This window comes from Odocoileus virginianus, chromosome 9 (genome assembly GCF_023699985.2).
Source record: "Odocoileus virginianus isolate 20LAN1187 ecotype Illinois chromosome 9, Ovbor_1.2, whole genome shotgun sequence".
NCBI lineage: Eukaryota > Metazoa > Chordata > Mammalia > Artiodactyla > Cervidae > Odocoileus > Odocoileus virginianus.
In genome coordinates, this window is record NC_069682.1 from 17,703,460 (window position 1) to 17,721,681 (window position 18,222).

The following is an 18,222-nucleotide window of genomic DNA, read 5'->3' on the forward strand; positions in this document are numbered from 1 at the left end:
CCATCAGCCCCACTCTAGCACTTATTTGAAAACCAATCAGAATAGAACCCCATAGCTGCCTTTTATTCCCTGAGCTAGAATTACTCATGTTGCCACCAGCCAATAGCCTCAACTCACCAGTTTTTTCTAAGTGCCCGGCAAATACCATTCAACATTGAACCTACAAATAGGGAACTGTCCATCTATTGCTGATCTATTGTGGATGATGGTTCATTATATAAAATTCCCATTTAGATTTTCTGTGTTAAAAGGGAAGGTAAGTGGTGATGCAAAAGTAATTTTCCAGGGAATATTTCTCTATTTAGAATCTTTCAGGCAGATCAGAATTCCTCTGCTTTTGCAAAAAAAAAAAAAAAATTTGCAATGCTCTTTGATTCATCTTATCATTAGATAAATCTCTTCCTTCTCTCTTACTTCAGAGTGGTCCCAATCCCCACTTTCACCCCGATCTGTTTTTAAGGCATAGACTATTAACCTAACAGAGTAATATTTGAAATGCACCTGTAATGTATGAAGGAAGCATTCGGAAATATAAATTTTCTAAATAAAAGTGTCAAGCTCCTAATAAAGTAAGATAGATTTATTTTTCTTTTGTATATCTGTAGCATAATTCGTTTCCCCCATTAAAAGTCTCGTGTAGAATACCAAGATCCACGATTTTTCCCCTAGCAAAAAACATTAGCCTAATTCCCCCACTTAAGATGATTTAACTTCTCAGCAGATGTCCTAAGCAGGCTTGGGTTATGTTCAGAGGCTCTCAGCAAATTAGCTATAGTCATGTCCGAGAATGAGTAGACCTTTTCAATGCCTAAAGCAGATTATTTGCGAGAAAGAAAGGAAGCAGACCAGCCCTAGAATAATAATTTGAAAACCATCTCCAAGCATTTGTAATGCCACAAAATCTTGATTTAAGGGATGGTGTACTATTTCACAGATGCAGATATGCCAAAGGTCACACCACATCTCTAAAAACAACTGCGTGCAGCAAAGGCTGAATAAAATGCACTTTGGCCATGAGGAATATGTTAATGCTGTTTCTCAGACTCTGTTCAAAAGAGGTTCCACTATTTATTCTCATTCAACATCAGGGCCTGGTGCCCTGAACCTCCATTCACCCACTGGAAGGAATGTGTCCTCCTATGGTTTTTAAGTTGTCAGTGAATGACTGCATATAATCAATAAGCTATTAAGAGAAACCAAGCATACCTATAAACTAAGTTTTGTACACAAAATATAACTTATAATGGTACTTTGGGGTACATACTTCACTATTACACATCACAGTAATAAAGAATAAAATTGGTGAGTTTATGCAAATGAATTTAATTAGTAGTACTTTAATACATGGGCTTGGACAGCAAGGAGATCAAACCTGTCAATCCTAACAGAAATCAACCCTAAGTATTCATTGGAAGGACTGATGCTGAAGCTGAAACTCCAGTACTTTGGCCATCTGATGTGAAGAGCTGACTCACTGGAAAAAGACCCTGATGCTGGGAAAGATTGAAGGCAGGAGGAAAAAGAGGAAAACAGAGGATGAGATGGTTGGATAGCATCACTGACTCAAGGGACATGAGTTTGAGCAAACTCCGGGACATAGGGAAGGACAGGGAATCCTGGTGTGTTGCAGTTCATGAGGCTGCAATAGTCAGAGAGGACTTAGCAACTGAACAACAACAGGAACTTCCCCAGTGGCTAAGCAGAAAAGAATCCACCTGCAATGCAGGAGATGCAAGAGACGTGGTTTGATCCCTGGGTCAGGAAGATCCCCTGAAGAAGGAAATGGCAACCCACTCCAGTATTCTTGCCTGGACAATTCCATGGGCAGAGGAGCCTGGTGGGTTACAGTCCAGAGGGTCACAAAGAGTTGGACACAACTGAAATGACCGAGCACACACATGCACTTTTATACAGTCCTATCAGTAGGAATTAGGGTTGGCTACTAGTGACAGAGAACCAAGAATAACAGGTATAAAAATGATTGACATTTATTTTTCTCATTCTGGCTAGAAGATGTCTCCTTTCAGATATTACACTGAAGGTCCCTGCAAGGGTGAGATGGTGGTTTTGAGGCTTCTGGAATCAATCCATATCCTTTAGAGGAGAAAATGAACCCAGGGTGGGGTTCACTGAGGAGGGTGATCAACTGTCCTGATTTGCTGCAACCAGTCTCTTTTAGCACTGAAAATCCCACATCCTGGGAAAACTCTGGACTGGGACCAGTTTGTTACAGGTCACTGGGAGCCTCTTCTCAACAAAGGGAGGAACACAAGTCTGGCCAGGTGACTTCATCAAAGTTCTGCCAGCCACGGGGAGTGGCCCCCTGACCTGTCCTGGCCCAGGGCTGATGACAGCTCTGATCAACTCATCCAGGCACTGGACCCCCGCATGTGGTCCTTCCTCCCTCATCACCTGCCCTTGTTACACAAACGCTTGTCAAACATTCATTCTAGGTCCATTTCTCCATTAGCCTGGAAGAACGTCACTGTTGAGCCATCAAGAAGAAAAACTACCATGTCCAGTTTTTTGACAAAACCTCAGGTGAGTGGCCTTCTGGCTAAGGGTCTGTGATTTCATCTTGTTGGAGCGTTCATTGTCCCCCTGGGAGTTGCAGCTTTCTATAAGTTTTCTGTGACTGAACCAAGAAAGAAGGCATGTGCAGATTTCTAACGAAATTATGATTCCATGAAAGATTTTGAGGAGAAGAGGAAGGCTGGTATCTTTCAAAGTGATTTAAAACATAAATAATTTCTTCGGGTTGAGTTCCATGAAACTGTGTCATTTACCTGTGTTCCTGAACTATGAAACTATGAGTATCTGTGTTGAGGAATAGTCTCTCAAGAAATAAATGATTAACAAATACTGTGGACACTAAAAAAAAAATTCATTCTAAGGCAGGCAACATCCAAAGATTCTGGTTCACCAGGGACAGGATTTGCCATATGTTTGGCAAAGTTTTCTTTTCCTCCCTCTTCTGTGGAAATTTAGGTCACCATTACCTGAAGAAGAGGAAAAGGCCATGGCAAAACCCCAAATCCTCACTGGACTTAGTATTTGCAAAATAGTGTGAATGAATATGAAGTCATTTAGAAAGTGTTTCACCACACACTAAGATTAAAAAAAAATTGAGCTCCACAGAACAAAGTGAACAGTATAATCCTAGTCTATAAAAATAAATGAATATTTCTTTCTTTGCTTAATATATTGGTAGGGAAAAAAGGCTGGAAAAATATGCACCAGAATGTAAATGATTATTAACTCCAAGTGGTAGAACCAGGGTGAAGCACTTGTGATAGAGATGAGGAGACCTTTTCAAAAGCTACTACGAACCACTAGAGACTGTCGTACAGAGAGAAGTCAGTCAGATAGAGAAAGACAAATATCATGCATTAATGCATATATGTAGAATCTAGAAAAATGGCACAGATGAACCCATCTGCAGGGCAGGAATAGAGACACAGACATAGAGAACAAGCATGTGGGCCCAGGAGGGGAGGAGAGGGTCGGACAAATTGGGTGATTATGACTGATGTATATACACTGAAAGTGACAGTGTTAGTTGATCAGTCATGTCTGACTCTTTGCAGCCCTCTGTCCATAGAGGCTGCCAGGCTGCCAGGCTCCTCTGTCCATAGAGTTCTCCAGGCAAGAACACTGGAATGGGTCGCTGTCCCCTTCTTCAAGCGATCTTCCCAACTCAGGGATCAACCTGAGTCTCCTGCATTGCAGGCGGATTCTTTACCATCTGAGCCACCAGGGACGTCCATATATTCACTGTGCTGTGCTGTGCTTAGACGCTCAGTCGTGTCCGACTCTTTGACTCACCCTGGACTGTAGCCCGCCAGGCTCCTCTGTCCATGGGGATTCTCAGGCAAGAATACTGGAGTGGGTAGTCTTTCCCTTCTCCAGGGGATTTTCCCAACCCAGGGATCAAACTCAGGTCTCCCGCATTGCAGGCGGAATCTTTACTGTCTGAGCCAGCAGGGGAGCCCATACACTACAAGGTGCCAATAGCTGGCTGGTGGAAACCTGCGGTATAGCACAGGGAGCTCAGCCCGGTGCTCTGTGATGACTTGGGGGAGTGGGATGGGGGTGGGAAGAAGGCTCAAGAAGGGAGAAGATATATGTATTCTCACAGCTGATTCACTTTGTTGCGCAGCAGAAACTATCACAATACTGTAAAGCAATTATAAAAAAGAAAAAGAAAAACCGCCATGAAGGCAGAATGTGAGGACTTGGCGGCGGATTTGCTACAGAGGGTGAGGAAGGGGGTGCAGCCGAAGATGACAGGCAGCCTGGATGGATGGGAAACAGCGGTGCAGCTGAGAAGAACAAGGAAGTCAGAGGGAGGGGAATTTGCTTGGAGACGATTTTGCTTTTGAGACATGGAAGTCAAGATTCCCAACAGATCAGCAGCAGCACAGAACTAGACCTTTGTGCTGGAGAGGGCTAGAAAGTCATCCACATGCACAGACAGCTTGAAGCCCTGGAGTCGGGGAGAGGCGACAGGCATGAAAAACAAAAGAAGAAAGTCAAAGGCAGGAAGTTGTGAGAAACAGCCATACTCAAAGGGGAAGAAGAGATAGAAACCAGGTGACAGGTCAGATAGGAATACGAAAAAGCTGGGGAAGCCAGTGTGAAACAAGGAAGGGAAGACAAAGATGCAAGGCAAAAAGTTCCACCTCAGCAGGAGCTGCCAGACTGGCCTCTCACTCTCCGGGCTTGGCAGAGTCTACAGTTGGAGAAAGAGAAGTCAGCTACCCACTCCCTCCAGCCGCAGATAACCAGAGGTGCAGCTGTAACCTTGAATGAAGTTGAAAGTTTTGGCTATTACTCTGAATTAGACATCTTAATTACCTTTTAATCCTGAAGTAATGGTACTAGAAGACCTTTTATTACCTGAAGGTGAGCATAGCCATGCTCATCCAGGAGCTAGAGAACAATTAGCTCCACAGCACAAAGAAAGACAAAAATAAAATTGCTTCGTAATTACACCCTGAAGTCATACTTCTTCAACATCACTGTTACACGAAGATGGAGCTGCTGTGACCACCGCCTCTCCCTTAGCAAGCAGGATGTCCAACAGAACGTTCTCTGTTGTCTGGGAATTGCAGCTAATTTCCAAAGTCGAAAATAGTGCAGTGTGCCCCTGTTCTTAAAAGACCCCAGTAGCAGCCAGATATTTCCCTGGGGCTATGTGACTCAGCTGCCATCAACCCATCACCTGCCTCTTGTGTGCATTTGTAAATGCACACGTTTACAATGCACACAGCTCCTGCAGTTGGAACCAGGAGTTGTTAGCTTCGTGAAGATCGCTGGAGTCTCTTCTCCCTCTTTTCTACTGTTCCTTTTATCTTGCTTTGTAACAAATCACTGCAGATGTAGTAGCTTAAAAACACAGAAATTCCTGAGCTCTGTAGGTCAGAAACCCAGGCACAGCTCTCTGCTCAGGGTCTCACAGCTGAAATCAAGCTGTTGGTGGCTGTGATCTCATCTGATGCTCTGGGTTCTCTTAGCTCATTGGTTATGTTAGAACTCAGTTCCTTGCAGCTGTAGGACTGAGGTCCCTGTTTCCTTACTGACTGTCATATGGTTCGGAAGCCGGGAACCTCCCTCACGGTGTGGCCGCCCCCATCTTCAAAGCCAACAGCAGAGCCCCCATGTCCAGTCCCCCTCACACTTAGAGTCTGTTTCCAGGAGGAGCCAGGTCTTCTAAGCCTTCCCCAGTTAGGCCAGGCCCACTTCACTACTCTCCCTTTCTTAAAGGCAGCTGCAGTAGAACATGACCTCATCGTGGGGATAAACCATCAGACCCACAGTCTTAAGGGAGGGATACATGATGTACCCCCAGGGGCAGGAATCTCGGGGCTGTCTATCCTATAACACTGCCTCCAAAAAGCCAATCCTAGGTGGGCTCCCAAAGGCTCCTTTGTGAAGTGTAAGGAAGAAGAGTTACTGGGGGGCTGTTTCTCAGTTGGACAGTCTCTGCTGCAGCAGACTTGCTGAGCTGCCTTCTTGCCTTTCAGAGGGAACTGGCAGGGTGGCCCCTGGGCGGCAGTAGTGTTTGCCCCCCACGCTTTGGCATGGCTGGAGTGTGTGCGCCACCTGGGGTCGCCACAGAATGCAGTGGGTTTTGAGCTGACTTCCCAGGACAGCATCCGGCAGCCCACTGGCCGTGGGGGGGGGGAGGGGGGGGGGGGCTTCAGATGCAGGCAAAGGACATGGGGCCGCACGAGGCTACCATGTCAGGAGGGCATCACCCTCCCCAGCACCCCCTCCCCAACCCTTGCCAGTACCCCCAATTCCTCCACACAGGGCTATCAACAGCCGGGAGAGAACAGCCACAGCCGCAAGTTAATCGAAATGTATTCTCCTTTCTCTAAGTCCACCTCCACCTTCATCTCAACCACACCTGTGAGAAGCAGAAGGTGAGAGAAATGAAAAGACCAGCCACACCCCATCGGGTCTCCCAGATGCTCCGCGTGCAGGGCTCTCAGGAAAAGTGACCTGAGCCCTAAAGCAGCTAATATACCACGTCTTCAAGTGGCCAGACTGCATTTTGGGGATTCCTGACAATACCTGCGAAACAATAGGTTTATCACTATGGGAAGGAAATGGAGAGTTGACAAATTGTGTTGGAAGGTCAGCTTTGCAGAAAAGAACAAAAAAAGCTTCATAAGTGTTGCTCACCAAGTTTGCAGCATTTAATAAACCAGTTACACTGTTGAACACTGGGAACTGTCAGCTTCAGGAGGGGACATGCTCAGTTCAGTGACCTGGGAGCAGGGGGAGAAATTCAGAGAGTGGCTTGACCACCAGGGTCCAGCTTTGGTGGATAACCTGGGAATTTCAGGAACGTGTGCATCCATGAGGGTGAGTGTGTGTGTATTCACACGTGAGTGGGGAGTGTGTGTGTGGAAAGAGAGAGAGTGTGCACATTAGGGCATGTGTGTGTTTGAGGCCATGTATGGGGCAATGTGTGTTTCTGGGTTGATGTTGATGGTACAAAGAGGCGCCTGACCATAAGTGGAAGAGGAAAGAAATGGAGTAAGATGGACTCTAACAAGCACTGTACCATAAGCTCTAACTGGCAAAAGAAAAATAAGACTTTGAAAACACGGGAGGTGACAAAGCCAAGTTTACTGCAATGAGGATGCTCATTTAGGGACCGGCATCTTAATCCAAGGAGAAGACCCAACGTGATGTACTGTTGCTGAGTTTCCAGGGCTGCTAACTTGTTTTGCTCCCCAGCCATTTGTCTCTCTGTTAGTTTAATCATTTCCACAGCTGTTGTGTAATATAACCGTGAATGTACCACTGAGACAGTTTCTCCCAGCCAATCCTGCTTCCACAGAAACTAATGGGAAGAGGCAGCACCGGGATCTCCACTGCAAACCTGCCAGAACTGGCGAACTGGGTTGAAGTGAGCTTGCTGCCCAAGGGAAGGGCAAGCAGGCTGCCGTCTCCACCAAATGTGTCCTTAGTTTTCCCTTTCTTGCAGATAGCACATCTTTCCCTATTTCTGAAGAAATCCATCCCCTCCCTAGTTACCTGGCTCTTTAAGGAAAAAAAAAAAAAAGCAGGACCTGAAGAGTAAAGATAATCATTTAGGTACAAGTTGGGGCTTCCAAGGTGGCTCTAGTGGTAAAGGATGTAGCTGCCAATGCAGGAGACATGAGAGATGCGAGTTCAATCCCTGGGTCAGGAAGATCTCCTGGAGAAAGACATGACAACCTGCTCCACTATTCTTGCCTAGAAAATCCCATGGACAGAAGAGCCTGGTGGGCTATTGTCCACTGGGTCGCAAAGAATCAGACACGACTGACGTGACTTAGCACGCGCACACAGTTGTGCAACTGCTTTTGATTCCATAAAGAGCAGATCTTCTATTTCCTTCATCTTATGTCTCCCCGAAAGCATTTCACAATTATTTCTTGTCCTCTGTTTTCCCAATTGGATGACTTCAGTATCATCTCAGAAAGGCTGCTGTGTCCCAAATACTGTGCCATTTATCGAGTTCAAGGGAATTGTGACCATCGGCAGCACCAGTCTTTACAGAGAATCCTGGAGAAACAAGTTGCTAACTTACAAAGGAAGTGATTTCTCCCAGAGTGTCCCTTCATCCAGGAACAAGAGTGAGCACAGTGTCATAGATTTTCAGGAGTCAGAGTGGAAACTCACCACCCATGCTGAACCCCCTGTCTTACTCCTAAGGAAACCAAGACCTGGAGAAGTTAGCTTCTTTGTGAACTAGTCTCCAGGAGCAGAGCTGCAATCGGCTCTTAGCAACCATGCCTCCGAGCTCCAGTCTCTGGTCCTGGCTCCCTGTGGCCCCCTAGATCTTGGCCTTCTTGATACTGAACATTTCCCCTAGTGTTGGCTCTACAAAACATCCTTATTCTTAAGCAAAATGATTCCTACATTTTCTTTATTGGATATGTAATTTAGAACTAAGATTTATGAAGCTCCGCTGGGAGCCAAGACCTGTGCTGTTTTGTGCACATTGACACATTGATAGAGGTATTTTCCAAGAGGCTGTAAAATGTAGGCTATTTGTGAATGGCATTAAAAAAAAAATCCATGGCAGAGTACATCTCTTCTCCTCCATATAACCACAGAAACTAGTCTACAGTTCACTAAAGAAAAAGGGACTTAAAGTGTCCTTAGCTACTGAATTAGATGACTGGTGAGTAAATGTGGTGTAGGTATGTAGATGCATGTGCTGTGGCTTGTGCTACAAAAAGCTAAGTCAGAATGAAGTTGAAAGTCACAAAGGTGATGGAGGCTGGAAAAGTCTAGAAGCAGAGACTTCAGACTGTCCACATGTCCCACTTCATCTGCCCAATTAGCCATCAACAGGCAGGTCAGACTATGGGGTCAGCAAGAGGAGTGTCTTTCTCTTATCATAACACATGCCTATCTGCTGCTGCTAAGATGCTTCAGTCGTGTCTGACTTCAGTCGTGCGACCCCATAGACGGCAGCCCACCAGGCTCCCCTGTCCCCAGGATTCTCCAGGCAAGAACACTGGAGTAAGTTGCCATTTCCTTCTCCAATGCATGAAAGTGAAAACTGAAAGTGAAGTCGCTTAGTCATGACCAACTCTTAGCGACCCCATGGACTGCAGCCCACCAGGCTCCTCCGTCCATGGGATTTTTCCAGGCAAGAGTACTGGAGTGGGGTGCCATTGCCTTCTCGGGCCTATCTGCTACTGTTGCCTTTTTCTCTGTCACTTTGGCAAAACAGCTCACCCTGGTCTGTCTCTGAAAGAGGCTCAATGCTTATCTTCTTTCCCTGAAATTGAGGTTTCTCTACTTTCCAACTCTCATATATATGTGGGTGAGTTTGGTAAGTCTGGGGGTAGCTGCTGTCTCATCAGCGCACCCCAGACTTGCCCTTGCCCTCGAAGTGAGGAGAAATAAACCTCCAGAGCAATCCAGTCCATCCCTGAAGGGGCTCCAAGGATGGAGAGAGTGTCCTGGGTGTACCATTGATTGGTATTTAAAGAAAACCAAAGATGAAGGAATGCTGACCGGGCCAAATGACATCACCAAGAAGCAGAAGCCCCCTCTAGGAAGTGTTTATGTGGGTCTGAGATATCAAGATAGTCTTGATAAACTAGATAAACTCTCTAGTAGTAGAATTCCTGTTGCTGCTAAGTCACTTCAGTCATGTCCAACTCTGTGCAACCCCATAGACAGTAGCCCACCAGGCTCCCCAGTCCCTGGGATTCTCCAGGCAAGAACACTGGAGTGGGTTGCCATTTCCTTCTCCAATGCATGAAAGTGAAAAGTGAGAGTGAAGCCACTCAGTCATGTCCGAATCTTAGCGACCCCGTGGACTGCAGCCTACCAGGCTCCTCCATCCATGGGATTTTCCAGGCAAGAGTACTGGAGTGGGGTGCCATTGCCTTCTCCAGGAGTAGAGTTAAGGTACTCTAATTAAACTTATAGTCTGAGAGACGTGGAAAGTACTTGGCAGAGAATTACTTAAGTGGGAAATGAATAAGGTTCAATCCTAGTGTTAAATGAGCCTTCTGAATTCAAAATCCAAAGACATGTCCTAAGTTGTGTTCTGAATTTCATGAGATTATATTCAAGGGTAAAGAGAGGCCTGGTGAAGTAAGTCAGAAAAAGAAAAACAAGTATCGTATATTAATGCATATGTATATGTATATGGATGGAGAAGGAAATGGCAACCCACTTCACTGTTCTTGCCTGGAGAATCCCAGGGATGGGGGAGCCTGGTGGGCTGCCGTCTGTGGGGTCACACAGAGTCGGACACGACTGAAGCGACTTAGCAGCAGCAGCATATGTATATGGAATCTAGAAACACAGTGCGGATGAACCTATGTGCAGGGCAGGAATGGAGACGCAGACCTCGAGGACAGACTTGTGCACACAGGAGGGGACGGAGAGGGTGGGGCACATTGAGAGAGCAGCATTGACCTGTATACGCTGCCACGTAGAGATAGCCGGTGGGAAGAGGCCGTACGGCACATGGAGCTCGGCCTGGCGCCCTGTGGTGGCGTGACGAGGGAGGGGAAGGAGTCTTAAGAGGGAGGGGACACACATGTATACACAGCTGATTCACACTGCCGTAGAGCAGAAACTAACACAACACTGTAAAGCAATTATTTTCCAATTAAAAATAGAAAGTAAATTTAAAAAAGAGAGAAGCCAGGGCTCTCTCTGAGGAGAGCAGTGAGGATCGAGTGTCAGGAGCAGAAAGAGAGACCCCACCAGGCAAGTGTGGGGTCAGGTGCTGCCTTTATTTTAAATGTTGATGTTTTGCTCATTATGGAATTTTTTTTCCACTTGAATTGTTCAAAATGAATTATTAACATATGATTTATCTTGATTGCTGAGTTACTTTGCACTCCCTAAGTTTAGTTGCCAATGAGTGTCTCACTTACCTCACTCCAGTATCATCCCTGGTAAGGGGCCTGGTACATACAAGTGACAGAAAAGTTACCAGCCATTATGTGTTGAGTTGTGTCCCCCTAAAAGATATTGAACTGTGGTGTTGGAGAAGACTCTTGAGAGTCCCTTGGGCAGCAAGGAGATCACACCAGTCAATCCTAAATGAAGTCAACCCTGAATGTTCATTGGAAGGACTGATGCTGATCCATGGGGTCGCAAAGAATCGGACACAGCTGAGCAGCTGAACAAAAAGATGCTCAAGTCCCAGCCTCTGGGATCTCAGAATGTGGCCTTATCTGGAAATAGGGTCATTAGAGATGTAGTTGGTTAGTATGTGGTCACTCTGGGGTAGACTGGACCCCTGATCTGGCGTGACTGATGTCCTTATAAAAATGGGAAATTCGGACAGAGACACATGTGAAGGACAAAACGTGAAGGCAGAGGTAAGGTGGGTCATGCACGCGTGCAAAGATCGCTAGCAAAGGGGCAGAAGCTAAGAGAGAGGGAAGGAGCAGACTCGCCTTGCGATCCTAAGAAGGAAATGGCACTGTGGACACAGTGATCTTGGACTTCTGGTCTCAGAACTGTGAGATGTTAAATTTCTGTGGCTTAAGCCACCCAGTTTGTGAAACTTTGTCACGGCAGCCCTAGCAGACAAATACATCATTCTGCATCTTACGGAGAGACAGCACCCCCATGTCAGTTGGTCAGAAGGGTCCTATTTCAACCGTGTAGTCAGGAAACCTGGATCATTGCTCAGCCCAAAGATGTAACTATCAAGTCAAATGCTGAGGCTGTGGGGTGGGTAGGCTGGTTGTAGGGAGGATGAGGCAGTTGGAATGGAGCTGTGATCACTGTCAGGGCACAGTGTTCTATAAAAATGGTGGCCCCAGGACGGTCAGAGGAAAGAGCCCTCTGAGGGCAGGTGTGTGGTTGAAGCGAGGGGCGGTGTAGGGCAGGAAGGCCACTGCGCATCCCCTCACAGGATGGCTGCTCATCATGGGAGGGAATTTACCCATCTGGGAAAAGCATCTCTGAGCTCCGTCTGCATCTGACCTCGAGACTTAACAAAGCCCCTACTGTGTGTGCTCAGCGCAGCACCAGTTTCTGTGTCAAAGAGAGTGTGTATGAGAACGAGGGGTCCTATGAGAATGTAAGAATGCTACTGAGCCCACACTCACTCTGCTCGTCACGCGACCAGCCAGTAAATCAGGGGAGTTGTTGGGGCAAGGAATGGCGATTCTTTTTTTCAGCTGCATCAGGTCTTAGTTGTGGCTCTTGGAATCTTTAGTTGCAGCATATGGGGGTCTAGTTCCCTGACCAGGGGTCAAACTGAGGCCCCCTGCTTTGGGAGCGTGTCATCTTAGCCACTGGACCCACCAAGGAAGTTCCAGGAATAGCGACTTTAACAGAAAGCTGGCAGACTGAGAAGACGGCAGACTAGGGTCTCAAAAAACCACCTTCCCTCAGTCCCAGTTCTGCTCCTTTTATACAGAAGACGGGAGGGGGCAGAGCCCACAGTGGTGCCGACCAATGGCTGAGCAGGACTGCTAAGGTCACTCCCTAACTGTCGCTCGCTTGGGGGAGCGACCCACTGCGATGCTGGCCAGTGGCTGAGCAGGAATCCCTAACAGCGGCTCACTAACAGCTGTGCATCTGCCCCGGGCCCATTACAAGAAAAAGGAGAGAGATGAATAACGCAACTTCCTCAACCTTCTCTTAAGGTTGGTCTCTATGAGAAATGCATTCTTGATTTCTGAAAAAAAAGCAACAGAGAGGGAGGGAGGGAAGAAGGGTGTCTCCTGGAGTCACCATGAACTAAGGGGCCTGCTTGGCTCTGGTTGCCTCTGGTCACTGACCCTGTGCACCAGTGACATTGTATATCTCGTGTGAAAGTTAATCCCTGAGAGTCGCTTCTTTTACTTGCGCAGAACATTTTTCTCATCACTTTAAGGTTCCTCTATGATGCTTTGAAATCTGTTGCCTTTGGCTACCATCTTGGCTTTACGACCCAGGTTATTCTCTTGCTGTCTTTCTCCCCTTCTCGGTGGCTAGTGTGCATGTGATTGGTAGCCTTTGCCTCATAATGCTTTCACTGTGTCCTGCCCGTCATTTGTTGTGGACAGAAAGGAAGAGTGAGATAAGCAGAAACTCAGGGAGGAAGAAATCACAGGCCAGACTTTGGCTCCAGCCAAAAGCATGTTGTCCAGTCCAGCTTCCACCAGAGGTGAGTGCTGAGTATGAGGGGTTGTCACATCAACAAAACTGCTCCTGGTTCCTCATGGGTCCTTGATCCCTGAGCATGTACATCATCAATCAGAATCTGGGCTAAGTGGCAAAATAAACCACCAATATTAAGTGTAATGGGTAGCTATTATGTAGATGAAAACAGAAATATCTTGAAGTTTTCTGAAAGGTTTATCTATGATAGTGTTTCTTAAATTGAGGTCAATGGATCACTGGCATCAGAACCTCCTGGGATCCTTATTAAAAAGGTATATTTCTGTCCACTAGATCCATTGAGCTGGCATCTCTGGAGATGGGAATTTTAAGTAGGCTCCCCAGGTGATCTCTATGCATCTCTATGTTCGAAGTTTAGAACATTAGGTATCACATAATAAAATGGCAGGATGTTTTCCTGGCTTGAGTGCAAGAACTTCAGTGAGTCCTCTTTTACCATTTCTCAGTGGACTTCCCTTCCTCCCAGCCCTACTTTTTAAAAAAATATTTATTTGCTTATATGACTGTGCCAGATCTCAGTCGCAGTATGCAACTAAGATCTTCAGTCTTCCTTGTGGTCTGCAGGACCTTTAGTTGTAGCATGTGATCTCCGTTGTGGTATGTGGGATCCAGTTCCCTGACCAGGGATTGAATCTGGGCCCCCCAGCGTTGGGAGCATGGAGGCTTAGCCACTGGACCACCAGGGAAGACTCTCCAGCCAGCCTATTTTTTTACTAGCTTAAATGAGTTCCCTTCCCACTTCCTCAAAGTTTTCCTAACACAGGCCCATATCTGACCACTTTAGATATTCTAGAATAGAGCCCAGCATTCATTTGATTATTTAGTAGAATAATTACCTAGAGTACCGATGTGGTGCTTATTAAATACTTTTGTACCAAGAAAAAAAAAATTACCTAGAGCTCCTCAGAGTTAAAAGGCTTCATACATAGAGACTTATTCAATACCTGAGAAGTTAAATTTAGTTGATGAACACTGCTTTGTTAAACCAAGAAGATCATCTTGGGTGATCTCAAGATATCCCACCATCTCCATGACTAGGGCTCAATTATGCCTTTTTCCTTCAAACAGTGTAGCTTTGGAAGTCTTTGTCACAGCCACTTAACCATTATCCTAACAGACTCTAATTTTCAGCCTGAGTTGGGCATATTTTTACTTTTATTAGATTTTTATTTCCTCTTTATAAAAACATGGTGAGATAAGTATTGGTCTATTTTATTATTTTTTATTTTGTTATTCTATTTTATCTTCTCACTGAGGGTGAGAGACACTTTGTACCTTGTCTGTAAAGGTAGGAAATGGCAAAGTTGGGACTAGGACTTGAATTCAGGTCTGTCTTCTTTAAGACCCTGGACTCTCCCAACACTGTGTCCCCTCACTAGTGAGCAGCTAGTGTACAAATCACAGGCAGAAAGAGGTGTGCAGAGTCCCACTAGTTATCAGCCTAAGGACTGCCAGTTTGTTCTTTCAAAATTCAGCCCAAGGCCCATTTCTTCCACAAAGGCTAAGCCTCTGCCTTTAATACCCGCGGGACTGATGGTAAACAGTGATGGGTATTTAGCTCTCAGACTCAGATGCAGTGATCTTCACAGGGATTTTAAGGCTCCCTCGTGGACAGTAAACCCTTCCAGGGCATCACCAGCCCCACGGTCTGGAGTCTCGCACCTCACATGGACCAGGGCTCTCAGTGGATATTATGTCTCCGTGCGGGAGGTAAACTGGCTGCTGCTTTGTGATCCTAACAAACCTCGGGGCCGGGGGCAGAGGAAGAGAGGCAATGGGGGATTCAATCTTTTTGCATCACAGTGTTCTCACGGATTCTGGGCACAAGGCCCGGGGGAGGCCCACGTGACACAACTAGAGAGTCACGCACTGCAAGCATAAGACGGGTACACGCGCGGCCCTGTAGGCTGAGGCAAAGTAAACCCCGTGGAAAGCCCGCCACTCTGGCCCTGTTGCTGACAGACGTCCGCACTGCTTTCCTCCGTGACATGTTTGTATTTCACTCTCAGTGTGGGCCCAGCACAGAATTTTCCATTTGTAGCTAGATTTGCTATCGGTCTAAAGCAGTTCCTTCTCAGATTCTCAAACTGTACATGGTTGTGAGCTAAGTGGTGCCCAAGAGGAACCTAATACTATGCAAAGACCCCCGAACTGCTCTCCCAGACCTTGAGTGACTAGACAATCCCTCTCGCTGAAGCACCTTCCAGGGACCAGGAACACCTTCAGCACCTATTTTGCCTATAAGAAGCTACTAGAAACCAGCTTCTTAAGTCACTATTGGTTTTCTGGTCACCAGTATTTCTAAAACAAAATAACTCATCAATGAAAAATAATTCAAAAACTTCACAGATACTCCCTGAACAGAGTAGAGTCCGAGCCTTCTTAATCTTTATACCTCTAGTGACTAGCCTGACATTTTCTAGATGATCAAGAAACATTTGTTAATCTCAAATGATTTGCATCATTCCCCTGCATCAAAGCAAGACAACCGCCCCAAGTGGGAGCACACCGCCAGAGCTAGCCTCTGGGAACCACAGGCATCCCACCCCTTCCACCCCTCAAAATCACCTGTGTCTTTACCCTTTTTCGTGCTAGGAACAAACAGTACCCATTGTGATTCAAGATACTGAGAGGTGGTCAAATGCCTTTTATTAATTAAGGTGGATTAAATAACTGAAATAAAAGATTTCGAGTGCCCTGTTATTTAGCTTTCTGTTTAAATACTCAGTGACTACCTGCTCCTTACAAGCCATGAATCATGCAGTGGATAAATGATTTAAGGTGACTACTAGATTATGCCCAGGAGGGCCTGTCAATATGGCTTGCTATCAACTGCCACTTTATATCAAGGCTAATGGAATGAAATGTAATATGAAATTCAGGTTTGGATAAAAATAAAATAGTGGTTGTCTATTGATTAAATTTACCTGAAAGTCTGACATAGTCATCGACCAAATGTTGTATTTCTGAATGAGTCATGTGCTTTTAAGAGGCTGCCAGTAAAATACCGCCTGTATTTTAGACTGATCCTGAAAGCTTCTGTTCTGCAGGTTAACTCCTGTGATGCTCAGCCCCAAACATGCGACCCTATGGACCATAGCCCAGCACCAGGCTCCTCAAGAATATTGGAGTGGTTGCCATGTTCTCCTCCAGGGCAACTTCAGGACCCAGGAATCAAACCTGCATCTCCTGCATTGGCTGGTGGGTTTGGTTTTGTTTTTACCACTAGCACCACCTGGGAAGCCCAAACATGACCAGTCAGGACTGCAGGCCTTGATTGATCCCTGGGCTGAGGACCCTTAGCTTAGACCACAGACCAGAGAGGGCCTTGTGAAAGCTTGCCCAAAGTTGACATTTCAAAGGACAGGATACCTTTCTGCTATACCATCTGCTGTAACAAATTACCACAAACTTAGTGACTTCAAAAAGGACAATTTTATTTTCTTACAGTTCTGGAGATCAGGAGTCTAAAAATGGGTCCACAGGGCTGATGTCCCTCTAGACGTTCCAGGGGAGAATTCCTCTCCTCTCCCTTTCCAGCTTCCAGACGTTGCCTCATCTGCATCCTTAGGCTCTTGTCTGCCTCCTTTATCCTTAAAGCCAATAGCATAGCATTTTCTCTCCCCTCTGACCCCTTGCCCCTCTTATAAAGATGATTGTGGTTACATGAGGCCCACCCAGATCATCCAAGACAACCTCCCCATCTCAATACCCTCAACTTAGTCACATCTGCCAAGGTCCTTGTGCCACATAAGGTAACATACGCCCAGGTACCAGAGCTTAGATTGGAGACATTTCTGGGGAACTTTTATTCAGCCTACTATATTGTCAAAAGAGAAAATACTGTAAACAGACCACTGGAAATATTCCTATCTATTGACATAATCTTAATCAATCTCCAGTGAGTGTGGCAGTAGGAGCACAAAGCCTGGGCCCAGGAATCACCCGGGTTCTATTCTGACCTGGCTCTGCTATTCACAAGCTCTGTAAGTCAGGACCAAAAAATTCATGAATGGTCATTTGGCTTAAGCATCAAAACCCAGAAGTGGCAGGAAATGAGGCAGGAGAGACAGAGGGTGATTGAACTGAAGTAGCACGCTAGGAATTCCACACGCAAATGTGAGTTCTCCTTTGCCCTCTGTACCCCTGTGTTGTGGGTACCTGGGACAGCACTGCCATGAAAAACAACTGATGGATGAGACACTGACTCTTCAATTTCATGAACCTGTACCGTGGCAGCTATTATGAAAACGATTTGTGCATCTCTGTCTTGCCCACTTGGGCTTCCCTGGTGGCTCAGATGGTAAAGAATCTTGCCCACTAATCCTACATGACTTGGACAAGGAGGCCAAATCTTGTTCTATTTTACATGCTCACAATACCTAATGTCTAGTAGGTACATGCTTAGATGCACCTAATAGTTAAGAATTTACTAGACCCATGCTTATATGCACTTAAGAGTTGAATCAGACCACTAATAAATTTTAAATTAAATGTTCTCAATTCACATAGGTAAACATAAATGTGAATGAAACCATTTGTTTAGTAGCATATTTATAAACTTTCTCACCTTGTCTCTTTAGTAAATCTCTTTAGAAATAGATCCACTAAAAAAAAAAAAAAAAAAAGAAAGAAAGAAATAGATCCACTAATTTTAAATGTAAGATAAAACAGGCTCAAGAAAAATGTTAAAAACGCTGTTAACTACAGCAGATGTCAGATCCTGCCCATAGCTTCTCCATATTCACCCCTCGGTGTGCCAGCCCGGCAGCCCCCGAACGCAAGCTCCTCCCACTCCTCGCTGAGGGCTTTCTCTGGCCTCCAGTTGGCTGAGGGCTCAGGTAGATGTGTGGGGGAGTTCAAGTCTCCTGAGGCAGCCTTCGGCCGATGACTGACAGTTCATGGTCACTGTAGAGTGGAGCCTCCATGGCTGATAGTGCCATTCTCCTCAGTAACGCGTTTTTGTTGGCTCCCTTGTTCCATCTTAACCCCCCTCCTCCTGCCATTCCCCTGCCAGTGCCTCTGGCCTCACCACCCATGTAAGCTACCTGCCCTGAATCC

The 18,222-nt window shown here is 46.0% G+C and overlaps 3 long non-coding RNA genes across 7 annotated transcripts in view; 2 read left to right on the plus strand and 1 right to left on the minus strand.

Moving 5' to 3' along the window:
* Nucleotides 1-18,222, minus strand: part of LOC139036569 (uncharacterized) — a 130,458-nt gene that overhangs the window by 77,847 nt on the left and 34,389 nt on the right. The gene's annotated exons all lie outside the window — the stretch shown is intronic.
* The window catches only part of LOC110124228 (uncharacterized), a 122,140-nt gene that overhangs the window by 70,988 nt on the left and 32,930 nt on the right, over nucleotides 1-18,222 (plus strand). The gene's annotated exons all lie outside the window — the stretch shown is intronic.
* Nucleotides 10,284-17,755, plus strand: LOC139036566 (uncharacterized). The gene is made up of 3 exons (XR_011489372.1): nucleotides 10,284-12,644; nucleotides 13,047-13,147; nucleotides 16,212-17,755. It is a non-coding gene; the product is annotated as an uncharacterized lncRNA (long non-coding RNA).